General features: G+C 45.4%; 1 protein-coding gene across 1 annotated transcript in view; it reads right to left on the minus strand.

The window, feature by feature from the left end:
• U2SURP (U2 snRNP associated SURP domain containing) overlaps positions 1–26,998 on the minus strand; it is a 776,636-nt gene that overhangs the window by 464,150 nt on the left and 285,488 nt on the right. The window lies entirely within an intron of this gene.

The following is a 26,998-nucleotide window of genomic DNA, read 5'->3' on the forward strand; positions in this document are numbered from 1 at the left end:
TCTGTTGGGAAATAAAACTGTTGTCATGTGCAATGCTGGTTTTCTGCTATATATTACCAACTGAAACGTGCCTACTGTCAGCAGTGCTAACTGGTGAAAAAAGTTGCCCGTGTATACAAAAAGGCTATGGGGAAACTTCTGCGTACCTGAAGGGTTGAGAGGATCCTATGTCGGATTATGACCTCCCATGTCAAAACATGAATCCACAAAAAATACTCCAATGAACCAGCATGTGGTCAGTAGAACAGATGTCGAACTGTAAAAAAAGGGGGAAGTATCTAGTGTAAGGATACACCTAACCCAACCTGAACGGGAGGAAGGAAAACACCTTTTGTTTAATTACCCTCGCACACCCTAATGGTGACATGCTTCATCATCGGGTCACCCTGACACCTACAAGTCGGGGTGGGCTCAACCACAGTGTTGGGAGCACTTATGATAAGTGAAGACCAGGGGGATTAAAGATTAAAAAACCTCAGGCAGACCCCTGGTTTCCCTTTATTCTTGGGTCTGTCAGGGTTGTTAACAAATCTTTAAAAACGGGTCACTAGGAGTGTTATGGTCCTATGACCCTAGTGCCAACATCTTTCAGTCCTGTGTTGGCCGTGTAGGTCCTGGACTTTCTTCAGGGCACAGACTAACCCCCCTGGGAGTACAGAGATGGGAGTCCCTATCCTGTCAGTAGAGCAAGGGCAGAGTAGCTGCTCCTCATGTGTATGTAACAGATTATTTATCCGTTACGTGTGATCCTCCATCCGTGAACATAAAAAACAAAGGCACACAACATTATAAATGCATATTACAGTATTTCTGTTATGCTCATTCCCATTTTGGTGCATGGTAGAGACCAAACCTAATGAATGCCATGATCATGTGCAAATCCATGTTCTCAGTCTCATCCCCTTTTGTGCCATTCACATCTTTATCTGTAACACAAGAATACTATGTGACAGAATGTGTGGTGGCGATTTTATTCGCATGCTAACACTGTGTGCTAGTATGTGTACATTCCAGAGTGTAAACACCGCGTGTCAGTCTCTACAAACAGCTAAACGCTACGGTCATTCCATGTGTAAAAATGAAAAGTAAAAGCAACTCAATACATTCGTACAGGTTCATACAGCGACTTTATATATTCATACCCGTTCATTCGTGCGCTTACCCTCGTTGGGGTGGCAATATGCTTCGCATAGGACCTGTAGGCTAATTTGGGTGGTCCTGTAGCAATCATCGTTGTAGTAGGGATTTGAGGCAAAAGGGAGGAAAAGAAGAAAATGCGGAAACCTAAATTACAGGGACATCCTGGGGAGCGGATCCTCCGGGCCACCTCGCTCAGTTTACACTAAGTGTGCCGATATGCAGAGCGTTGTACTTACTTAGTTTAAGGTCCCGCCCAGCCTCTCAAACCTATTTGGTCCCGGTCCTCGGCTTGTGCATGGAACTGCCGGGGATCGGTGTTTAAGTTAGGTGGTAGCGCAGGAAATCCTACTGATTGAAAACATACCGCCCCTATTCCGAACACGGAAATGGCGTCAGGGCATTTCTAGCGTGAAGCGCTAGTTCCAATCCTGGGAATTGTAGTTCCTCAAGGGAAACTTGTAGTCCTGTATCCCGATTGATATTGGTGTGTTAATACAGCCATCTACTATCCAGATCAAATAAACCCCACTATGTATATTGAATTATATTAATGGATAGATTTACAGGTTTGAGAATTAGAATATAGATATGGTCAAATCTATTCAGATTCCCTTATCTTTACAAATTAGGTCTAAGAGGGGCTTGTTCTTCTGTATACGGACTAGTATGAGATGGCAGATGTCTGGTTTCACTCATTTGTTCAGTTGGCTCCAGGGGATGGAGTCGTTCAAACCAACCTCATATGTCCTAAAGCGATACACCCAGCGCTGTTCTCGTTCCAGAAGTTTTTTTTGTAGGTTGCCTGTGCCTTTCACTTTTTCTATGACTGTCCGAAAGGTTAAGGTTCGTACCAGCGAACATAGAAGCACGATAAGACGCGCAGTGACAGCAACTAAGATCACAGCACACTACAGAGAAAAACAACATAAGGATACAGACATAAGATGGACAGTCATAGAAAAAGTGAAAGTAATATGCATTTATAATGTTGTGTGTTGTCTGTCTTTGTTTTTTATGTCCACAGATGGAGGATCACACGTAACGGATAAATAATCTGTTACATACACACGAGGAACAGCTACTCTGCCCTCGCTCTATGACAGGATAGGGACTCCCATCTCAGTACTCCCAGGGGGGGTAACCTTTGCCCTGAAGAAAGTCCAGGACCTACACGGCCAACCCAGGACTGAAACATGTTGGCGCTAGGGTCATAGGACCATAACACTTCTAGTGACCCGTTTAAGATTTTTTAACAACCCTGACAGACCCATGAATAAAGGGAAACCAGGGGTCTGCCTGAGGTTTTTTAATCTTTAATCCCCCTGGTCTTCACTTATCACTTATCATAAGAGCTCCCAATACTGTGGGTGAGCCCACCCAGACTTGTAGGCGTCGGGGTGACCCGATGATGAAGTATGACACCACTAGGGTGTGTGAGGGTAATTAAACAAAAAGTGTTTTCCTTTCCCCCGTTCAGGTTGAGTTAGGTGTATCCTTACACTAGATACTTCCCCCTTTTTTACAGTTAGACATCTGTTCTACTGACCACATGCTGGTTCATTGGAGTATTTTTTGTGGATTAATGAAAAAAGTTGCCTGCCATGAACCACTGCTCTCCTAAATTGTTTTCTTTTATACAATGGCACTTGCTATACATAAATAATCCCAGAGTAATGTTAACAAATTCCACCCATCAATACTGCACATGAGCCCTAACCTTTATGTCCTTCGACATTCCACCACAATGCTGTTTTTGTAGCTGATAATCAGGAGATGGGGAATGGGACAGTAGTACTGCAATTAAGACATGCACAAGAACTATTATTTCAAAACATTTCCCTATCAGTAGTTACTCGACCTTCACTACAGCACAGATCACTTCTTCCTTCATGAATCTCTATTCTGTGTGCTACTAATTCTCATCAAGTTCCTCATTACCTTGTTTGTTAAGGACACCAAGAAATAACCCAGGGGAGGTGTGGCTAATGGGCAAGCAAGGTACCAAGAAAAGCTCTACATTCGATCGCAAAGCCTAGTAAATATCCTGCAATAACTGAACTCCACACAGGGAGACTGTGGAGAGGGAAGACATGACAGAATATCTGCAGGATGTGAAAGAACTGTTGTGCCTGTCCCTTTGGTCTGCCATCTTAACCTGCAGTGGAGGCTGGGGAGACTGACATTAAGAAGAAATACTATTGAACACCATGTAGTCAGATTTTCATAGTAGGAACTGATAAAATCATCATTCACCTGTATCCTCCCCCCTCAGGAACTGCCGTGGGACTGAATAGGGGAGACAAGCTGATTGTGAGAAGGAATGCTGCAAGTGAAACTAAGAAAAGAGTTACTTGCCTGCAACAATAGCTATGCAGAATGGAACTAATCTAGATTCACATGCTTTGCATTATTCCACATCTAGTGGCTGCATCCTGAAATTCTGAATAAGTTAAAGTTTTTTCTGCTTGGATGTGGATCACTAGTGGACACTAACATTGAGCATAAGCTCACAATATCACCAGTGTGTTGCCTCCACTTTCAGTTTATGTTCCTGTATTGGTCTCTCTTTTTCTGCCCACCAGGCAGTGGGGATATACGATGTGAATCTAGAAGAGTTCTACACAACAAAACTACTGTTAAAGGCAAGTAGTTTCTCATGCAGTATAAGCCAGTTCTACCTTCACCTACTTTGCACATATTATATACAATATGTTCCCCTCTTAGAGGGGTGTACTGTTTGCGACAGTCCCTACAAGGTTTAAGCCCTGTAGTCTTAGGAGGCGACAGGTTCCCCTGCACACTAGTAGATTTGAAACATCGAAAAAAACAAATCTTCAGAGATGAAGAGGATCAAAGCCCTGGGTGCGGGTCTGAAGGTGCGGAAAGAAAGGAATAGACATCAGCACACATGGGTGGCACTTGTATGCGGCTCTGTTCATCACTTCCAGAGTGGAACAATGTGAGCATAGAGCCGCACAATGCCACTCACCGCAGAGCAAGAGCACTGCGCCTTCTGAGTTTAGGATACAGTCTGGCGCCTGGGGATATTCACAAGGTAAGGAATCTATTGGTTGAAGTAGCCATCAGATAAAGAGAACGCTTACAACAGAAAAATAAACACATGATGACTGTGACAACCGTATTCCAGGGGCACCAGGAAAGTCAGGGGGTACTGGGCTCCAGTTGCATGAAATAGTCATTCACGTTTGGTGTCCTGGGGTTACAGTACTAATGGACACTAAACTGGATAACCCTCCTTACCAGCACTTGACTCTGCGAGTAGCATGACAGAACGGTCCAAGGCTTAGTCAAGGATGTAAAGTAGGTCAGAATTTGAAAATGCAGTTTCCACTGTAAAACCAGCTAGCAAGCTCTGTGTCCAGACAGTATTTTCTTTAGAAGAGAAAATGCATAAACACACAAGAAAAATATTCTACACATACAACTAAGACAGGCAGTGAAAATCAGAAGTCACTACAATCCTCTGAACCAGAGTTCGGACCCTGAGCAGTTTTATAGCGCCTAGACAATAAGCACTATAAAAACAGTTAGCACTGCAAAATGGAGACCATGTTACGAAGGGGTACACTTCAAAGCTAGAGCAATTGTACAAATACTACTCTCACATTGATTTAGCCTTGGCCATTGATATAAAGACAAAGGTTCCTGGTCTGCCCTCTGTCGCACCACCCTAAGCAACAGAAATGCCCACCCTTCATCGGAAAGGAAACCACTCTGTTGGGGCCAAGGATCTGGTTAGCGGTACGTGGTGTTCGGACAGTTTCTGGAGTCCCACTAGTTCAGCAGCCACTGGGCTAGACGTAGGCATGTACTGGCTGGTGAGGGTGCCAGTACACCGGTATAGCCTCAGATAACACATAAAGAGGCAAGGGCCTGTATCACAGAAACCAATGGTCACAGTCTATGGGTGTCCTCCTGTTAGAAACTCCAAAGACAGTGACTTTCTACTTGTGTAGGAGATGCAAGGACAAAGCTGGAGTCTACGCAAGTCCTGGGCCAGGAAACAAGGGATCTCACTGTGAGTACTTCAATAGCAGACTCCAACTTTCCCCCAACTACTGATGGTAGCTGGGAGCACCAACAGGATCCTACAGCACTAGGAGAGGGATCAGGGGCTAAGGACTCACACCTTTAGTAAGGAGTTTTCTCTGTCTCCCTCAATACTGACATGCAGCAAGCTTCCTTTTCTTGAGCAGTAGCCTGGAAACTCCATGCCCTTCCAAGCTGCCTCAACAATTCTCACAGATGGCTCATTCTCTGCTTGGCTGTGGCTTGATGAGGTGAAGCTCAGCTCCTTCCTTTCCACTTGTAAATTAACTTTTCTCAACATAGAATCCTTCAGACTCTGTTCCTGGGCCGGGCTTAGGGAATGGCAATCTAACACATTGATTCCACTCCTGTATCTCTGCACCCTCAAACACGCTGGTGAGTGTGGTCTACTCCAAAAACAAGGGAGGTGTAGAACAATCCACAGGTGATAAGGCCTATTTTATTATTCCCTGACAGACACTCAGCCATACTGCAGGTCTATTAATTTTGAATGCTGGGAGCCCTTCGAATCGTAGTCCATATTTCCTGCATGTTAACTGCGTGATCAGTGCGTGATGAAAGCCTTCTGCCATCCTCCCTGGTCTCTGTACCTATTCTGGCTATCAACAAAGAACAAGTTATTTACCTTCAGTAATGCCTTATCTGGCAGAGGCTAGCTAGCTGCAGATTCCTTACCTTAGAAATATCCCCAGGCGTCAGACTGAATTCGGAAATGTTTCATGACCAGTACACCTGTGCGCACCAGTAGGTGGTGTTGATCACCTCCGTGAAGCATCATGCGAGCCAGTAGTGACATGTGCTGTTCCTATATAGGAGCAACCCCAAAGTGCTGATGTCAGTTTCTTTTCACAATTTTCCACGCCAGGAGCGACGAAGAACACTGACCACTGGTCCCTAGAAATCCCTTAGGAGAGCACGGAGGATGGGTCGGTAAGGAATCTATGGGTAAAAAGATTCTCTACCAAATAAGGCATTACCGAAGGTAAGAAAGTAGGCACCTTGTTCATCTGATAGAAACTTCTAGCTGCAGATTCCTTACCTTAAATTAGACACCCAAACAATACCTCCCCAGAGATGGGTCTGTGAAACAATTTCATACCCGCAGGACCAAACATGCAAGGGAGTAGTGTTTTGTGAACATATGCAGAGAGGCCCACATTGCTGCCTGGCAGATGTCTAGGACTCGGATTGCTAACGCAGTGGTCACAGCCTTGGCACTGGTGGAATGAGCATGCAAGCTCTGCGGGGATTGCTTCATGGCCAATGAGTAGCACATTTTAATGCAGAGCACGATCAAATCGCGAAATGGTCCACTTCTGCACTGCCTTTACCTTCTTTGCTCCAACATACCCCACAAAGAGTTAGTCGTCCACCTGGAACTCTCTCGTGCGGTCAATGTAGAACAAAGCAGCTCTTTTTGGGTCCAGTCAGTGAAGTCGCTCCTCTTCTTTAGAGGGATGTGGCTGAACGGAAAAAGTAGGCAGGGTGATGGACTACCCTACATAAAAGGATGTGGCAACTTTCGAATGAAAGGAAGCTTTAGTTCATAGAACCAGCTTGTCTGGATAGAGGTTAAGGAATGGAAGCTTGGATGACAAAGCCGCAAACTCACTGACTGACCCTCCGGGCAGATGTTACTGCCACCAGGAAGCCAGTCTTGATGGTAAGGAGCCTGAGAGGACAATTGTGCAAGGGCTCAAAGGATGTCAGGATGAGATTAAGGTCCCACTGAGGTATAATAAAAGGGAAAGTAGGAAACATATGTTGCAACCCTATCAAGAGCCTATGTACATTAGGGGAATTGAAGAAGGATGGCTGGTAAGGCTATTGCAGAAAGGCTGATATAGCAGAACTATCAACCTTTAAGGCGCCCAGAGGGGAGCCCTGCTGGGCAAGTGAAAGAATAAAGAAAAGAACCTAAGAAAGGGAAGCAACAAAAAAAACAAGCATTTGCAATGCAATAGGTCTCGCATTTGCGAGAGTTTAACCTATTGGCATTGTAAATGACACTGCCTTTTATTTACGTTTTAAAAACCAACACAAAAATAAAAGGCATTGCCATTTACAATGCCAATGGCTCAAACTCTACCAACTGCGAGACCTGTTGCATTGCAAATGCTTGTTTGATTAGTTACCAATTCACTGGGTTATCGATCCATATTTTCTTCATTCGTTTTTATGCCTGCCACAAGTAGTCATTGTTACCTCAATGGTTTCTGGAGAGAGGATCTGCCATGGAGGTTAGTTTTTAAGAGCGAAGCCTTCCATCAAAGAAATACATGTTTTGGGAATTAAAGTGAGACCTTCATAGATATATAATTTTGTTCTTGTGTAAAGAAAATGTGGCGACCTTCGGTTTGGTAAAGGAGGAAAACATTGCTTGAATTGTCCATAAGCGATCCTTCTTGATAATGTCCCATTAGGTTACCCCTACCGAAAATAGGACTGCTACAATTAAATGGTGGTCATATAGCTTTCATTTGGAATCCGTATTTAGGATATAGCACAAATCGTTTTTTTTTTTATTAACCTTGAAAAGGGGATTCTGATAATCTGAGTTGGTGATTCAGCCGTTTGTGCCTCTCCATCACAAGTTCGAACAATTTCACCATACTGTTGCTGATTTTGAACTGAATGCACTCAAAGGATGTATATAATGACTATAATAGCTTGTGAGACCATAACAAAACATCCTCGCCCCCCAAACTTTTTTTTTTTTTTTTGTCCTCATTTGCCTGCCCCACAATCTCCATGAGAAACGCCACTCCCCTTAGATGTCGTCTGGAACTAGATACCATTCCATCCCAAACCCTGACATCAAACGAGTATAGACCGGCGAGAGACGTTCGAGGATGATGTTGTGGGAGGAAAGGGAAAAATATGTGAGGGCTCACAACCCCTTAGAACTGCATCTTAAACTTGGAAGGCCTTCCAAAGAGACCACCATGGCACCTGGAGTATGATGGCATAATCATCGGACCCGAGGAAAAAAAGAAAAAAAAAAAAAAAAAAAACCCCGGAGGCTCAACGGAGCCAATTATTTCCACTGGACCAACAGGTTCCAAAAGGAGAGGTAGCGTTGCAGACATGATCTGGCCATATCCACCTTTGATGTGTCATATAAAGACTCTAGCCAACCTGCGTGTGATGGTGCCTTCTGGTCTACCCAGAATTTACAAATATGCCGTCTAGCCAGCAGAATTGCGTAAAACAGAAAGCTCTTTGCCTGACCTGTGGTATTGTCGTCCACCCCAAATATAATTAACGGCAGAGTAATAGGGGTGTTCTTCTTAAGGATAGAGTCCAACGTGATCTTAACTTCCTCCCAGAAGGTACTGATAGATGGACAGTCCATGAACATGTGTACATCAGAGGCTGCAGGAAGATTACACTTGTTACATGATTTCCCGGGCTTACCTATCCCCTTTGCGGGGATAGGTAAGCTCGATGGAGGGTGAATAGGTGATTCCGCCTCAACCAGGCTGGCTTAACCAGTTTATACAGGAGAGTGAAAGATCTTATCCATATGTCCTCACACTGCATCCCCGTGGGCCCTCCCCACTGTACGTCGGGTAGAGTGAAGTCCCCGTCCACCTCCTCCAAGATGGCCCAGTACCAAAAGGCTACCTCTTTCCCCCCCACTTGCCTCTCTACCAACTGTTCTTCCAGGTGGCAGCTCCTCCCCAAATGTGTCTTTTTCCTGATCAGTTCCCGGGACCAGCTGGCTAACTGGATGTATTTAAATCTGGAAAGTGTTGGGCCAACCTTCTTGTATAGCTCCTCCCAACCCACTACTGCCCCCTCCACCAACAGCTGGCCCCACCTTTCTATCCCTGCCTCTCTAATAGGTGTTGCAAGACTGTCCCTCAAACACAGAGGAAGCCCCGGCGAGTCCCAGATTGGAGCGAACCGAGAATAATAAGGCAACCCCACCCTTTCTCTGATCGCTTTCCACACCTTGGCCAAGGATAGTAAGATCTTTAACCTCACCTTCTTGAAGAATTTCCGGTCTCCAAATTTAAAAAGAAAACCGTCAGGTGGCAAATCAGCCCCATTCAACATGGCCTTAAACATTTTACCAATCGATGCAGTTGATGGAGCCTTCAACAACATCCTGGAGTACGATAACTGAAATGCCCAGGCATAGTATTGTAGGTCTGGGAGTGTGAGCCCCCCCTTCTCCCTCCTCCTCCTCAGTTTTTTCCAGGCTAGTCTGGTGGCTTTATAGTTCCAAATGAAGGAGTTTATGTCTTGTTGACATTTATAAATTTGTTTCTGGTCAAAAGCTAGAGGGATGGTATTAAAAATAAAGGTGTACTTGGGAAGGATGGACATTTTTACTAGCCTGACTCTCCCCAAAATTGTCAATGGCCTTTACTCTGCTTTGTGTTATTTTATCCCGACCCCATCAATTACTTAACACAGAAGTGGTTTCAGTGGTTGTGTAACCACTGCGCACATGTTCACATCTAAAGGGGCAACGAGAGTGCATTCTTTGAAACAGGGCATTTAAATTAAGCTTTTTTTTTTATGTTTGGTGTTCTTTCATTCCCATTTTTGTTCGCCCAACCAGCATAAAGCATGGTGTCAAGGGGCAGCCCACTTGACCCAGCGGCTTACCTTGCTCTTAGTGATGTTGCTCCACTTTTCTACTATGTGCACTTACACAGAAAAAGTAGCACACGAGGGAGAAAGTAAAAAAAACACACCATCTTTCCTATAGTGCTCAAAGGGAAAAAAGTTGTTTCCTCGATGGAAAGGATCGGAGACATCCCATAACAAGCAAAACAGAAAGCAGCTCCACATACAGGCCGGGGAGGAGACCTGGGTGGGCGAGGGCTGCCCGCGCATGCATGGTACCTGTAACTGTCACTTGCCCAGTGGCGGCGCGTGCGGCCAGTGCAGGCAGCTCCTGTACCCTTCCGGAGCTCTTGTGATGAAGAAGGAGCCCCAGCGCCAGAGAGGAAGTGCGGGAGCTGAAGTCCCGGGTCCCAGGAGGGGGCCCGGGTGAAGAGCGGCAGATAGCAGTGCGGGGCCTCCCATGCCTAAGGAGCTGGAGTGCTCTGGAAGCGCACCGCAGCCAGCCCCCGTTCAGGAGGATTCCCCCCGCAGACCAGGTGAGTGGGGGATTCTCCATTTGTCCAGTGGTTGTGCCGATGAAGGCAAAGTGTCAATGTTTATTTCCTGAGCGGACCCGCCGTTGCGGGCCCCTCCAACGATGGGGCGAGGTTTAAAAAAAAGTGAAAGTGAAACTGCATGCTGGCTTGCGAGGACAGAAGGGGGACAGGAGATGTGCACGCCGCGTGGCTGTAAGCGCATACACAGGCTCCAATCCGCCAAAAGCCTGCGCGTGCCCATCTCCTGTCCCACTTCCGAGGCAAGTCAGCAACAATAGATCTCGCTGCAATCTTGGCAACCACGGAGCACATTAATCTCCAGATATGTACATGCCAATGTTGACATAATACAAAGCTAAGGGTAGAGCAAAGGGCTACAATGTCATAGTGTAATAGTAGTGAAGGTACAGCGAAGGGTTACGGTGTCGTTGTATATTGTCAGTGATGGCGGGGGTTAGAGCGAACCGGCACGGTGTTGTAATGTAATAGCAGTGATAACGGGGGATACAGCAGAGGGGCACGAGGTTGTATTGTGATAGCAGTGATGGCGGGAATACAGCAGAGTGACACGGTGTTGTAGTGTAATAGAAATAATAATGGGGTTAGAGAAAATGGGCACGGTGTAGTTGTGTGATAGCAGTTATGTCAAGGATACAGCGGAGGGACACTGTGTTGTAGGATACAGCGGAGGGATACGGTGTTGTAATGTAATAGTAGTAATGACGGGAATAGAGAGGAGGAGCACGGTATAGTTGTGTGATAGCAGTGATGGCGAGGATGCAGCGGAGAGGCATGGTGTGGTACTGTGATAGCAGTAATGGTGGGAGTAGAGCGGAGAAGCACAGTGTTCTAGAGTAATAGTAGTCATGGCAGGCGTGCAGCAAAAAGGAGCAAGGGGGCACGGTGTTGCAGTGTAATAGCAGCAATAACGAGATACAGCAGACAGCACAAGGGCTTAGTGTGATAGCAGTGATGGCAGAATACAGCGGAGGGACACGGCGCTGTAATGTAATAGTAGTAATGACTGGAGTAGAGAAGAGGGGCACGGTGTAGTACTGAGATAGCAGTGATGGTAGGGGTTGAGGCAAATGAAGGTTTAACATATTTACAGCAGGCACCGCACGTAATATAGAACTAATTTATAAACGTTTACACAATCACTATAAGCATGTGCAGTTTTTATATGGTACACGCTACAGTCAGGTAGGTTTGTTAGCAGTGACCTATACGTCCGTCCTTGCAATATCAGCTTAGTATCGGTGGCAGAAGGGGGTCTTGTAAGATGGGGATAGCCGCTTTGTTAGCAGTGGCTTGTAGTAATTTAACAATGATTTCCGATGCAGCGCAATATACATGAAGCTAAATTCGGTACATTTATCAATAAAGAAATACCAAAAGCAAGACTGTAAGCCCGCTAAAATTATTAATTAAGAAATATAAAAAGCAAGACTATAAGTCCGCTAAAATCATTCAAAAAGTGCCAACATAGGGGGGCGTGGCTTGCGCGCCGCTGCGAGATGGCGGACTGCGCTTGAGCTCTGTGCCGAGGGAGGGCCGACGGAGGTTTTGCTGCCGCTTCGGACTGCCCCGTACATTGCAGAAGTTGGCCTCATGCTTATGACGCTGCCGCGTGTGTTATGAGGGAGGTTTCCTGTACTTTGAAGCTGCCGACGACCACATTTCGGACTTCTTTAGGCGGCGCTCTGTGTTTTCACGAGCGGCCGCCATTTTGATTCCTCACTGCCGGAGATGTTTTTTCTCCTCAGCACGACGACGTTACTGCTGTAGACTTGCCAGGAATGAGGACAAACAAGTGCTGGTGACGTTTTTTTCACATTTTATAAAGCTATATTGCTTTTTCTTCCCTCCTGTTGCTTTGCTGCCTATTGTGAGAATATTTTTTGGTTTTCTTCTTGTCAGAGCACCGCCAATGCCTGTATATGGGGCTTCTTTGCTTTATGTTTCCCTGCTTCTTAGCTGTTTCTGGATGTCGGAAGGCGTCCTCTTGGTACCTGCAGGGCATGATATTTTTGTGAGGAGGTTCCTTTCCCTGACCTTGTAAGCCCGCCATTATTATCGTTCTGTTCTTTCTACTTAGAGTGCGCTCTCCATTTTTGCTCTTTTCCTTATTGCACATTGAGTTTTTATACATCCTCTGGCATTTCCTTTCCTTAATCTATCTGAAGGGGTGTATTTTGTGCCTGCTGAGTTGGTGTGCTCTATGGCTGCGAATATGGGACCGTCACCAAGTGCTAAAGACGCAAAGGACTCTAAAGCGTCTCTTAAGAGGTCCAAACAGGTATCCCCTACACCTGAGTCTGCTCAAAAGGACCCCAACTCCACTCTTGAGACTATCCTGATGCGCCTTAATGAGGTCCATGAAATTGCGCAGTCTACCAAGACCAACACAGATTTACTGCAAGTGGAGGTGTTAGCCATCAGGAATGATTTCAAGGCCCTTTCCCTTCGTGTTTCAGACACAGAAGCACGTATTAGTGGCGCAGAGGATTCCATACAAAAGCAATCTAGATCTCTCTGCCAGTTAGAGCGCTCAATGGCGGCATTGCGGAAAGACCTCACTGAGCAAGAGGATCGTAACCGCAGATCTAATCTGCGCATTTTCGGTCTTCCGGAGGATGTTGAGAAAGATGCATCTTCTATGATTGATTTCCTTTATCATTGGATTCCTTCTACGCTGCAACTTTCTTTCCAAAGAGATTTTGAGCTGGAACGTGCACACCGTGTCCCCACCTTTCGCCCTAAGTCTGCTACGCAACCAAGAGCGATAATTTTTAAGCCACTGCGCCACCAGCACACAGAACAAATTCTGGCTCATATGCGGAAGGTTAGAGTTGTCTCTTGGAATGGCCATCGCATTTCAATTTCTCAAGACTTTGCCAGAGACACAGTAATAAGGAGGAAGGGCTTTCTTAATCTCCGGAAGCGTCTATCTGAGATGAATATCCCCTTTTCTTTTGCTGGCCCTTCAAAATTCCGCATTACTTTCAAAGGTCGCTCCAGAATCTTCGATGAACCTGCTGAATTGGCCTCGTTTTTTGATAATCAGATGGAGCTACAGATGGATCTTCAAATGGAGGCCTCGCATGTTCCTGGTTCCTCTGGCACCTGATGCGGTTATACATACTGCAATGAGTTTTCTTCTTTGTCAGATCTATTAAGTTTAGCCGCTTTTTGATCTGCGCGGTGGTCCTAGTGTCCATTGTTCTTGGTGTGTTTTTGTCGTCTTTTGGTGCTCCCTTCCTATCGTTAGGGTGTAGTGGTCTTTTATTGTCGTTAGTTCTACTGTATGAACCTTCCAATATTTTGTGGTTGTGTTTCTTGATGGTTTGACTTCACTCCTGCTCGTTTGTCGTCCTTATTACTCTTTTCCTTCCCAGTTTGTCTTTCGACATATTAGGTCCTGGTCCGTTTCTTATCCCATTGTATGACTTCTTTATTTTCTTCGAATTTTTGTGTGAGACTTGGTCTTTTCTCTCTTTGTTTTTGGTTTTTCTGCCTGATGGTCGTCTTTTGTTGTCTCGTATCTATGGAGTACGCCATTGTTTATTATGTATTGGTGTATAGATTGGTTACATATTTGATTAATAGATGCTTATTAGATGCTTATTAATTGCTATAATTAGAGTTAATCTTTTTTTTCTGTATAGTTAGTGGTTATATCTATTTCACTGCTATATCATTGATTGGTTTGTTTATTTATTATTATTAATTGTCTTTTTCGACTAGGTCGGAATTCTATAGCTGTATTGTAATTGATAATCTTATGTTTTTTTTACTTCCATGTTCATATGTTTAAGATATTCTCGCCTCTTTTAGTTAAATTGAGTGTAACGGGTTCCATATATTTGTGGTTAGGTATTTATAAGCTTATCTATAGAGTTTACATATTTATATATAGTCTAATTTCTCTTATTTATCTGCCATAGGGCTTCATTGATTGTTATATTGAGCTGTTACTACATGCCGTTCTCTACTATGTTTCATTTATTTTTCTCATAATGTACCATATAGTATGCTTTGGAATGTATTTCTTTCTCTTTATTCTTTTTTGCTCTTCATGGTGCCTGCTTTGGTTTCGCTCTACCTAATAGTGATGATAGCTTTTAGCTCGTTTTTCATCAGCTCTTATTGATTGCATTTGTTTTTTCTCTCTTTTCTGCTTTTCCCACTTTTTTATGTTCTATTATAGGTGTTACCTATTTAGCAACTTGGTTAAAACATGTCGCCTTTATAGACTTACATGTTGTTCTGTTTCTAGTATACTATAATTAATTCTAGTTCATATCTATTAGATAGTTCCTCTTTTTAAATACGCATAAGCAGCTTTGTACTGTTTTGGGGCTATTTATGCTGATGGTTTTTATTCCTCTTGTTCGTCCCCTTGCTCATTTTCCCATGTTCCCCTTTGTATGAATTTGGTCTTTTTCAGACCTTCCTTGTGGGCCCTCCTCTCTCTTTTTCTATTTTTTTTCTTGCTTTCTTTTTCCTCTTCTTTCTCCTTTTCTCCTCGGATTTCCTCCTTGGATTCTCCCTGTTTCGTGTTGGTTTCTAGTGTTTGGTGGCGGGTTTTCTTGGTTGTTGTAGTGCATATATCATATATGAAATATCTTTTTCTCCTGTTAATGGCTCTATGTCTGGATTGAATATACTTTCCCTTAATGTTAAAGGGTTAAATCACCCAGTTAAAAAGTCAAAGATTTTAGACTACTGCAAATCTCTTTCTTCGGATCTAGTCCTGTTTCAAGAGACAAAGGTCTCTGCCAAGGAGGCGTTATTTCTGAAGAAAGAATGGGTTTCTGAGGTTGCTTGTTCAGATGCTTGTGGTAAAAGAAATGGGGTAATTACTTTAGTTTCTAAACGTTCTGGATTGTCTATCGTTTCCTCTGAACAGGATACAGAGGGACGGTGGTTATTATCTAAGGTGTCCGATGGTAATGCTGATCTCTTTGTCATGAATATTTATGCCCCTAACAAGGATGATCCGTCTTTTTGGAAAGCAATCACCAAAAAGCTAAATGATACGCCTCACTCTGGCAATCTTATTGTAGGTGGAGACTTTAATTTACCAATGGATCCTATCTTGGATAGAAATTCTGCCTTTAACTTTCGTCCCCCTCAAGCACATAAACAAATGATTAATATGTGTTCTCTGATTCATCTTCAGGATGTCTGGCGTCTTCATAATCCCACTGGCAGTGACTTCTCCTTTTTTTCTTCCCCTCATTCATCCTTTTTTACGCATTGATTATCTTTTGGTTCACTCCTCTCTTGTTCAATCTTCCTCTTCTCCGCTTATTCACCCTATTTTAATTTCAGACCATGCCGCGGTGACTTTCATACTTATGTCTTTTGCTCCTAGGGCAAGATCTCGATCGTGGAGACTAAATACAGAAATTTTACATGACGATTCCCAGGTTCGAGAGTTTTCCAATGATATTGAGACGTTTTTCCTTGAGAATGTTGGTTCAGTCAGCTCCCCTGTTGTTCTCTGGGACTCTTTTAAATGCACTTTCCGTGGTCAGGTCATTAAATGTATGTCAAGGAGAAACGCTGCCATTAAAAAGGAACTCACGGACTTAGCAGATGAGATTAAACGTCAGGAATCTCTTTTTCGACATTCTAAGGATAAGTCTTGCCTACAATCTATTAAGAATTTAAAATATACGTACAATACTATAGTCACTAAGAGAGCTCATATTGGTCTTCAGGCTCAGAAATCTAAGAAGTTGCTGTTAAAAAATCGTGCGGGCAAGATTCTTGCAGCTTCATTAAAGTTCCAGGAATCTTCTTATAAATCTTCCCAAATCTCTTCTATTACTGACCAGCTTGGTAAGAAAAAATTTCAGACTGGGGAAATTCTTGAGGTCTTCCGTGATTTCTATAATAAGTTATATACCCCCTCTACTCAAGCTTCTTTTGAACAATGCCAGGAGTTCTTGAAGACAGTTCCTTTGAAAGCTGTATCGGAGGAAGATAATAACTCATTGAATGGCCCGATTACCTCTGACGAAATTATTTCTGCGATTAAAGCTACTCGCTCCGGTAAGGCTCCAGGTCCTGATGGATATCCTATTTTGTTTTATAAAACCTTTATTTCTGTGATTGTTCCGAAACTTCAATCCGTCTTTGATGCTTTTATTAAAGATGGTTCTGTGTCTGGCTCCGCTGCTGATGCTACTATTGTAGTAATCCCCAAAGAAGGGAAAGATCATTCAGACCCTAAAAATTTTCATCCTATTTCCCTTCTTAACATGGAAGCTAAGATTTTTGCTAAAATCTTAGCTAAACGCTTAGAATCCTTTATTCCTCTATTGGTTCATCCTTCCCAAACAGGCTTTGTAAAGGGGCGTCTTGCACGTGATAATATTCGTACTTTTTGTCATATTCTCGGCTCCGCCAAGCGTTCCAACCTTCCGGCGGCGGCCTTGGCCCTTGATGCTGAAAAGGCCTTTGATAAGGTCTCTTGGCCTTTTTTACGAGCTGTTTTATGTGCACATAACCTTGGTGATTCCTTTATCCGTATGGTTATGTCTCTTTACTCCCGACCTAGAGCTAACATAAGAGTGAATGGAACTACGTCGTCCTTTTTTAACCTTCGCCAGGGTACTAGACAAGGGTGTCCTTTGTCTCCTCTTTTATCTTTGTTGTCCATTGATCCTCTTCTCAGAATGATTGACATACATCCAGACATTAAGGGATTCTCTTTTGGATCTCATCAGATAAAATCAGCTGCTTATGCTGATGATGTTCTGATTTTCTCGGACGATATTGCACTGGCCATCCCTGCTATTTCTGATACGATCTCTATTTTCTCAAAGGTTTCAGGATATACCCTGAACAAAGATAAGACAGATGTTCCCTCTAAATGCTTACTGTTTCTCCTCTCATATGGGTTCGGCGGGCTTTAAGTGGCAATCTAAGCAACTAAAATATCTGGGTATTTATTTTTGTTCCACCCTTTATGCTACGGTTACTTATAATGAATCTCAAACTATTCTTAAGGTGCGAAGTCTTTTAGAAAATTGGTCTCCGAAGCATATTTCTTGGTGGGGCCGACTACAAACTCTTAAATGATGATAACACCTATTGTTAATTTTGTTTCTTATATGCTTCCGGTAAAGGTCTCTGATGCCTTTTTTCACAAACTTGATTTACTTCCAAATTTTTATGGAATGACAAAAGGGCTAGAATTGCCTATAAATTCTTGCGGAAATCCTACGATATGGGAGGATGTAATTTTCCTGAATGGGGGAAATATCAATCTGCTTTCTGGCTTCTCAGGGTGCGCTCTGGTTTTCCTCTCCCTCTATTCATGTTCCAGCTTGGTTGGTAATAGAACAGGAATTGGCCTCCCCTCTTCCGACTGCCTCTTTTTTAACCACGAATACCCTTTCTATTCCATTCTCTAGATCTATTATTTTAGACACTATTGGTGCGGTTCGCAAGGTTGATAAGAGAGTGGCGATTCCACTGCATAAAACTAGATGGTCATCTATTTGGCGGAATTCCAAAATTAAAATTAATATTGATCCAGAGTTGATGTCTTACTGGGCTGGGAAAGGTATCTCACTTGTTAAACATGTTTATGATTCCAACAATGATCCTCTCCCTTTCTCTACTCTGGCTCGACAATTTTCTTTATCTAATTTAGATTTCTATACCTTTAAGATAAAGGTAGCACTTGCTAAAGTACACCTTCACCCTTCTTCCCCTATGATTACGCTTTTTCAACTATGGATTAGGTCTGGTCATATAGCATCTAGGATTTATAATTTTTTGTCGTCTTCTACACTTCCTTCTCAGACTGTTGCACAGCAAGATATTGGTAAGGTCTCTCTTCGTAATAAAATCGCCCCCTCATTAATGCAATCTAAGTTTTTCTCTATTAATCTTCTTCACTGGACTCCCACTCGTTTATATTCGTCAAAGCTCAAAGAAGACAATCGATGTTGGAGTTGTGGTCTTGCACCAGGCGATTTTCAGCATATGTTCTTTGATTGCTCTCTTCTCCAACCCTTTTGGGGTTTAATTCACAAACACCTCATGATTATCTTTAATATCAAGTTTCAACTCTTTCCCATTAATTCTTTTAGGCCCGTTGGCGGCCTCGGTTCCTTTGCCTTTGGATTCCATGGAATTACAACTGATGGATCTTTTACTAACTATTGCAGTCAAGGTAATTCTCATGGAGTGGAAATCTTTTTCTTCAGTTTCTTACCATACTTGGTGGGCATGGGTTTCCTTTTTACGAAGTGCTCATACTTCAGTTGATCACGCTCATCTCTCTCCTTCTATATCTAATGGTGTGTGGAAGGCTCTAGATACGTACATGGAAATGGCCTCAGAGGGGTTGGTGGAACAACATCCTTTTGAATTGTCTGGTTAATGTTGTCTTTGGTGTTGGGTGAATCCTTTGGAAATCCTTTTCTCTTCTTTCACTTAGTCTTGTCTTTCTTCATCTTTATCCTACCTTTTCCGTCTTTGCTTTCTTCCTTTCTTTCCTTTCATCCCTAAATTAATATCTGATGGTGATACTTTTGATAATCACTTCTCCCGGTTATCAATTGCTTCTTCTCTAATTAACTTATTTCTCTGATATTTACAGATTAATGAATTTTAAGGTGATATTTTTTTAATGTTTAATCTCAAACTACCATATTGTGTGTTCTAGCTGATATCAATTGTATCACTTTTGCTTGTATATTACGTTTTCATTTGTTCCTTTAAAATAATAAATTCTTTTGAAATCAAAAAAGTGCCAACATAGTACCTTTAAGACAGATTAAAAAAACGAAACACTAAAGCGACATACATTTGTTTTCTTTAGTGCTTGTTAATAAACCAAGTACACATGGCGTCAGTGAGACGGCCGCTCATGTCCTCTCTTGAAAAGTTGTATTAATTAAACAAGTACACATGGCGACAGTGAGGCGGCCGCTCATAGCCTCTCCTGGAAAGTTGTATAAACCTCAATTAGTGAACAACAAAGCAGGAAGCTTATTAACACGGCATGGCGCCAGGCGCCAGCTAAACACGTGCTGGATGCTAGCGCGTCTTCCTGAGCGCGTTCACAAAGTAAATATTACCCCCTGCCTCGAGCCTAATTAACGCGCCGCCAAACACCAGTTGTACACTTTAGATGCAAGCGCGTCTCCACAAGCGCGTCCACAGACTACAATCGCCAAAAGCCCTGCGCATGCTCATCTCCTGTCCCACTTCCGAGGCAAGTCAGCAGCAGTAGATCTCGCTGGCGACAGCGCTTGCGCGCTGCATTCGCCAGGTGAGACCTAAAAAAAAAAAAGGGGGGGGGGGGGGGGGGAGAAAATCAACCTGCTTTCATGCACACCATGCCACAACCTTGCCCCAACTGCAGGCGTATATCATTTTGGTGGAGGGACGCCTGGCTGCCTGTTTGACATCCGTGACTTTGGGGGAAGGTCGAAAGTGGTCAAATGACGCCGCTCCACCTCCACCCAAGAAGGCAGAGTGGTGACAGGTTCGGGTGGAGAATCATACACAACTGTTTCAACAGAAGATCCTCCTGAATTGGCAGCCTGATCGGAGGACCGGTGGCCATGCTTAAAAGCCCAGGACACCGAACCCTCGAGCCCAGTCCGAAGCCACAAGGATGACTTGGGCCGGCTATTCCTAATCTTCTTGAGAATTCTGGGCAGGAGTGGTATGGGCAAAAAGGTGTATAGGAGACCTGAGCTCCAATCGAGACAAAAAACCTTCATGCGAGAACCGCCATAGAAACTCCAGCATGCAGAACTGCGAACATTGTGCATTCTCTGCGGTGGTGAACAGAGCTAAACAAGTTTCTCTCCACTGCTGAAAGAGACCTTGCACCACACACAGACGCCATTCATATTCGGCTAGGCATCTTCAGTTGAGTTTGTCCGCCCTGGTGTTCAGGGAGCCTGCCAGATGTGGAACCATCAGGGAAATGCCCTGACATTCCAGTCACATCCAAAGTCAAAGTGCTCTTGCCAAACCCAGCACTGTTTGTTGCAGTACCACATGGCGGAGGTGTTGTCCGTGAACATCATGAACATAAGCACTAGCCTTCCCTTGGTGGAGGGTAGAAAGGCCTTTAATGCCAGTCTGATCGCCTGTAGCTCCAGAACGTTGATGGGGAGTCTGGATTCCACCAAAGACCCAAGGCCTCTGGTCTCCACCTCTCCCTGATGACTGCCCCATCCCAGGGCTGACACATCGGTCACCACTGTCAGATCTGGTTGGGGAAGTGAGAGGGGTCTGACCCTGACCCAATTGCGGTTCGTTAACCACCAGTGCACGTCTTTTGCAGTTTCCACCGAGATCTGGACCATGCCGTAGTGATTTCCCTGAGGATGCACCCACTGGAACTTTAGGCCCTACTGCAGAGACTGCATTTGCCAGCGGGCATGTGTCATAAGAAGGATGCAGGCGGTCTTGAGGCCCAGCAGCCTCCGAGTCAGTTTCACAGAAATCCATGATAGAGGCTGAAAGATCAGGATCACATCCTGAATATTCTGGATCCTAAGTTAGGGAGGATAAACCCAAAACTGCACCGTGCCCCAAACAGCTCCAATGAAAAGGAGCATCTAAGAGGATGTCAGGTGTGACTTCAGCACGTTGCTAGTTAACCCCAGCAAATACAGGTTTGCCGTAGTCTGAGGTGTGTAACAACAGGCTGGGATGAACGTGCCTTCAACAACCAGTTGTCAACATAGAGGAAGACTGGACCCCAGAACCCCGCAGATGAGCTGCAACGACTGCCACCACCTTGGTGAACTCCTGAGGGCTGCTAGTATGGCCAAAAAGGAGCACGATGAACTGAAAATGCTCGTGGCCCACAATGAACCACAGGTAAATTCTGTGGACAGGCAGGACAGGAATGTGGAAGTATGAGTCCTGCAAGTTCAACACTAGCATCCAGTCTCCCGGGTCCAGGGTAGACAGGACTTGAGCGAGCAGGAGGATTTTGAACTTCGTTTTGAGGACGAAATTGAGAGGGCGCAATCTAGGATAGGACGTAGGCCCTGATCCTTCTTGGACACCAGAAAGTAACGGGAATAACGAGCACAAACTACTTCTGACGTCAGCACCCTATCTATGGCTCCCTTGGCCAAGAGATCAGTCACTTCCTGGCGCACCAAGGCAAAATGATACTTCATCATCCTGTCGCAAGCAAGTGGTATAAGTGGAGGGGTATTCACGAAGGAGAGGAAGTAGCCCTTTCATACGATTTGAAGAACCCACTGGTCTGATGTCATCGACAGCCAGTGGGGTAGGTGATGGCATATCCTGTCTCCCACTGGGTGTCCATGATGGCAAACGGAAGTCCATAATGGAGGTTGTGAATGCTGGGGAGTAGGGGGGAGGTTATGTGGTGGACTGGTCTGAGCTCTGGCTGCCCGCGCTACAAAGTTAGTGGGTACCTCGTCCTCGGCCACGCATAGGATCATTAAGAGTTTCGTTGAATGGGTGTGGCGGTTCTGAGGGGGGCACTCCCAGATGAAGCACCTCCGTCAAGACGTTCGTCCTCCCTGCCACTGAGGGAACGGGATCGAGACAGCCGGCGGCGCCGCTCAAGGAGCTTGACAGACCCCTCAGGCCTTGGGGTGCATTGTGCAGCAATAGACGCAGGTCTTCACATCGTGGTCGCGCTCCAGGAACCACAGGCAAACAAGATGCGTGTCCATCACCAACAGTTGTGGTTGACAGGCACAGCGGGGCTAGTGGACATCCCTGTCACACCAGGGAAAGTACTCTTAAAAAACCTTCAACAAAACAATTGAAAAAAGCTCAGGCAAAAAGTGACAGACTGAGTAGATCCCTCGGAATATGCCCTGAACGGCGCAGGAAGAAAAGATCTGATGTCCGCGCACTTGGGTGGGACCTATATAGGCACCTCATACGTCACTTCTGGCGTGGACGACACCACACAGAGCTGATCAACGCCACCTAGCAGCAGGCAGGGATACTCACCACGAAAACAAATGCCAGATCCAGTCTGATGACTGGGGATAACTCTAACGTAAGGAATCTGCAGCTAAAAGTCTCTTTCAGGTGAGGAATGTTAATTAACTCCTTCCCAGGATACCCTGACTATCATCCTGCAGAAAGGGAGGGGGTGTGGAAGATTTCCAAGTTGAAAGGGCAGCTATCATTCAAGCACCTCTGGGGTTTGGGTTTGCTATTTTTAGCCTCTCCTTACTTTAAACCTACATCAGATGAGTTGCTTATCGTCTAGAAGACTGCATAATAGGCATAACAGGATTTACTACTGGAGGTAAGTTCTGTGAGGGGGTCACAATGGGCCAATCTCCCTACTAAACCTCCTGTCATACCCAGTCTTGCCAAGGAATGCCCTGACTTGGGTCTGGGTTGTGGGAGCCTCCCAGTCCAGAATGGTCTGGATTTTGGGTTGCACGGGTTGTACTTGGCCTCCACTCACAAGGTGCCCAAGTAAACAACAGGGCCTTTGGATGCCTTTATATTTAGGCCTGCAGTTTGCAGAGCCTGTAAAACCTTCCCCAGGTGGATCAGCTAAAGACAGCAAAGTTCTCAAGATATACTGCACTAAAGTTATCCAACCCAGCAAGGAATTGATTCATCAACCTTTGGAAGGTGGCAGGGGCATTCTTTAACCCAAAGGGCAAAACAGTGAACTGGTTATGCCCATCAGGTGCGGAGAATGCAGACTTTTATTTGGCTCCTTGCAAATCTGCCAGTACCCTGCAGTCAAGTCAAAGGTGCTGCAAAATTAGTTTATTAATTCATCAGCTCTGGGTATGGGGTGAGCGTCTGTCTTAATGAGCTTGGAGCCCTCTATAGTCCACACAGAACCTCATCTCTCTTTTCCACCATGCGGGTGAGGTTTGGGGGCTAAGACAACTGGGCTGGCCCAAGGGCTTACAGAGGGTTCAATACTTCCCAACTCCAGCATCTTGCTGACCTCAGCCTTGATGCTTTCCTTGACTTGGTCAGACTGGCGATAGATTTTGGTTTTGACAGGCAAGCTGTCTACAGTGTCCACATCATGGGTACACCAGTGGGTATGAAACAGGTTTAGGGAGAAAAACTCAGCATACCGTGGCAGGACATACCTGCAGCCAGCCTGAGATAACTCCATCAACTGACCCACCTTGGGGGCTGTAAGAGGTGGTCAGGAAAAGGTTCACACTCTTTCTCCTGATTCTCATCAGTGACAAACAGCATGGACACACCAGCCCTGTCACAGTAGAGTTTCAGGCGGTTTACATGGATTACCCTCTTGGGGTGTCTGATGGTGCCCAGGTTTACCAAAGTAGTAACCTCACTCTCTTTCTCAAGGATAGGGTGAGGACCACTCCATCTGTACTGGAGTATCCTTGTTGCCACAGTCTCCAAAACACACACCTTGTGCCCTGGTTGGAACTCCACCAGTGCAGCCTTTTGTTCATACCACAGTTTCTGGAGCTGTTGGATGGCCTTAAGGTTTTTGGATGCTTTTCCCATGTACTCTGCCATCCTTGAACAAAGACCTACCACATAGTCCAGCACATTGTGCTTAGATTCATGGAGAGGTCTCTCTCAACCTTCTTTTACAAGCGCACGTGGTCCTCTTACAGGATGGCCAAACAGAAGTTCAAAGGGGAAACCCCTACTCCCTTCTGAGGCACTTGCCTGTAAGCAAAGAGCAGGAATGCCAAGAGGACACCCCATCTTATTTTGAGTTTTTCAGGGCGCTCCATGATCATGCCTTTCAATGTCTAGTTGAATCTTTGAACAATACCATTGGTTTGTGCGTGGTAAGGAGTAGTGAATTTGTAGTTCATCTCACACATGCGGTTCAGGTATGCAGACATGAAGATACCTCACTGACACCACCTCCTTAGGAAACCCTACCCTGGTGAAGACACCAATGAGGGTCATGGCTACTGCAGAAGCTGTAGTAGTCCTAAGGGGAATTGTGTCAGGATACCTGGTAGCATTGTCCACTACTACCAGTATGAATTTGTTTCCGGAGGCTGTGGGTTGTTCCAGTGGACCCACTATGTCCACACCAACCATTGCAAAGGGAACCCCAACCACTGGTAGTGGAATTCCGTGGGCCATTGGGTGTCTGTAGGAAAGTGGGTTTCCGTTACAGTAACCACCCACTTTTGGCCAGATTTCTGATGCACTTTGACTTGATGTGCCATGGTTCCCTGCCAATCCGGTTCCCTGTGCCGGTGTTGTTTCGCAAAACTGTACCTTTGTACACCCAACTGGCACCTCTCTGGCCACATGTGAGTCCCTTGTAAAAGATACCATGGGTACCAAGGGCACTGTGACCAGGGAAGGCCTCTAAGGGCTGCAGCACATATTGTGCCAACCTTAGAGGTCCTGTACCTAAAAACACACACACACACACACACACACACGCACATTGCAGGCTACATGTTTTGGTGCATAGAAAAGTGAAGAGTCGACATGGCACAGCCTGCATCCCACTGCCTATGGTATAGGTTAGACACCCCTCTAGCTGGGTGCACTATACCACTGGTGAGGGTACAGTTGCATGAGCACTGTACCCCTACAGTGTCTAAGTCCATTCTTAGACATTGTAAGTGCAATAAAGCCATAAAGAGAGTACATGATCTGGGAGTTTTTCATTACTAACTCCATAGCAGCATAATGGCTTTACTTTATTCTGGGAAGTTTGACAGAAAACTTCTCAGCATAATAAACCCACACTGATGCCAGTGTGGGATTTATTATACCATGCACTCAGAGGGCATCTTAGAGATGCCCCCTAAAAAATGGGTTCCCTGACTGTTAAACACCAGTCTGCCACCACGAGACAGGTTTCTGGACCCCCGGGGTGGGAGCCTTCGCTCCCAAGACCCAGAAACAAAGCTTTTCCTGGGCAGGGGTGGTCAGGAAGAGCCATCTGTGGCAAGGGAGCTTCAAAGGCCTTGCCGCCTTTGTAATGCGACCCCAGTCTCTCCTGTTACCAGGACCAGGCCCCCTTCCTGTCTCACCCCCATTTCAGCAGGAGGACAGGCGGAAATAATTAGAGCAGCCCAGAAGGTGTGCCCACCACTGCCAACCCCACTCCTCAGGTAGGGGAGGCGAGGTGAATCTCACTCTTCAGTGCTTACCATCTTGCAGATGGCAGCCACTCTTCAATCAGGATAAATGATCGTGCCCATTCCCCCGCGTGGGGTGAGCCCACGAAGGGTGTAGACACTCTACGGTCAGTAGCCCATTGGCTAATACCTCAAGACCCCTAAACATAGTCTCTAGATATAGTCTCTAGGGGGGGCAGCATTGAATCCAGTAAGCTGATTCCTGTAACCTTCGAAGTACGAAAGAAGACGCACGGAAGAGGAGACTGCAGAGAAGGACTGAATTGGCCCCAGTCCTACCGTCCTGTCTGCAGTTTCCAGAGATCCTGCACCAATAGTCGCCTTGTCCTGCAGCCAGCGACCTCCAGAACCCCTGGGATGACAGACTACCTTCAACAAAGTCCAAATCTCCTGTGAATAGCAGCTCTGTTCAAAAGAATCTCTTAAGGAAGACTCCGAGCCTGCTGAAGACAAAGAAACCCGACACCTGGAACCACCACTGCACCCGTGGTCTACGGTCAGAGTCAGAGTGCCCCACCAGTCCAAGCGAGGCCCCCAGCGTTCCGGAGTCCGAGTCCACTGTGGGCTGACCCCTCCAGGACTTCCCGACGTCACCTGCAGCCTCTGCACGGGGATCCCCCCGTAAACAGCAAGTGGCCCGGTAAGATGAAATCCAACCTCAAAAGGCACCCCTGAATCCACCCACCCTGCACCCTGGAGAAGAGGACCTGAGGTGCACCTACGTACCCGAGCCCTCCAACTTATCCACCCAGCTGTTAGTTCCTTCCAGAAGACTTCCTGAACCGATCCTGCAGCCAAGATCCAAAAATGGAAAACAGGGCACCCGAAGCCATATCAGCACTCTGCACCCGGCCGCCCCTCTGCTGCTGTGGGTGCACCTTGTGTGCTAACTCTGATCCCCCTTTGCCCTGAGCTTAACCCTAGGAGCTTTGCTCCCTCAACCCAGTGGCTTGCGCTTGAGGGCAGCCATCAACCAAAGGCCCCCTATGCCCATAGGCTAACATTGGGCCTCAACACTCTGCACCCGGCCGCCCTGGTGCTGCTGAGGGTGCTGCTTGAGTGCATCCTTGACCCTGGGGGAACCCTGGTTCTAACCCCCGAAACTCAACCTTCAAGACTGTTTAATTATCTGCAAACTGATAACCTTATCTTTCTCCATAGGACTGCATTGACGGTTTATCTGAAAAACGTTTAAGTGTTGAGGCTATTTGTATGGCAACAGAAGAAACTGTGGTTTTATGAAAACTGTTTTACTTACCTTTTATCTAGGAAATGTCCCAGTGTGCTATCTCGCCTTCACAATCCTCTCATAAGAGCTCTTAATGGTACGAATATATCAACGTATTTGAACTCGGCCGTGGGGTCTATTGATGAGTAGATTACTACAGTGGAGGAAGAACTTGGCCTAGCCACTAGCCCTGTTACCAAGACCTCTGTCACTCCTTTAGCATTGATAGACCCTCACACTAAAAATGTCACCAGCTTATCAAAACATAATACTGTATTGTCTACCTCCTCTCCTCCCTGCCCCAGGCCTATCACCACAAA

This window comes from Triturus cristatus, chromosome 11 (genome assembly GCF_964204655.1).
Source record: "Triturus cristatus chromosome 11, aTriCri1.1, whole genome shotgun sequence".
NCBI classification, from domain to species: domain Eukaryota; kingdom Metazoa; phylum Chordata; class Amphibia; order Caudata; family Salamandridae; genus Triturus; species Triturus cristatus.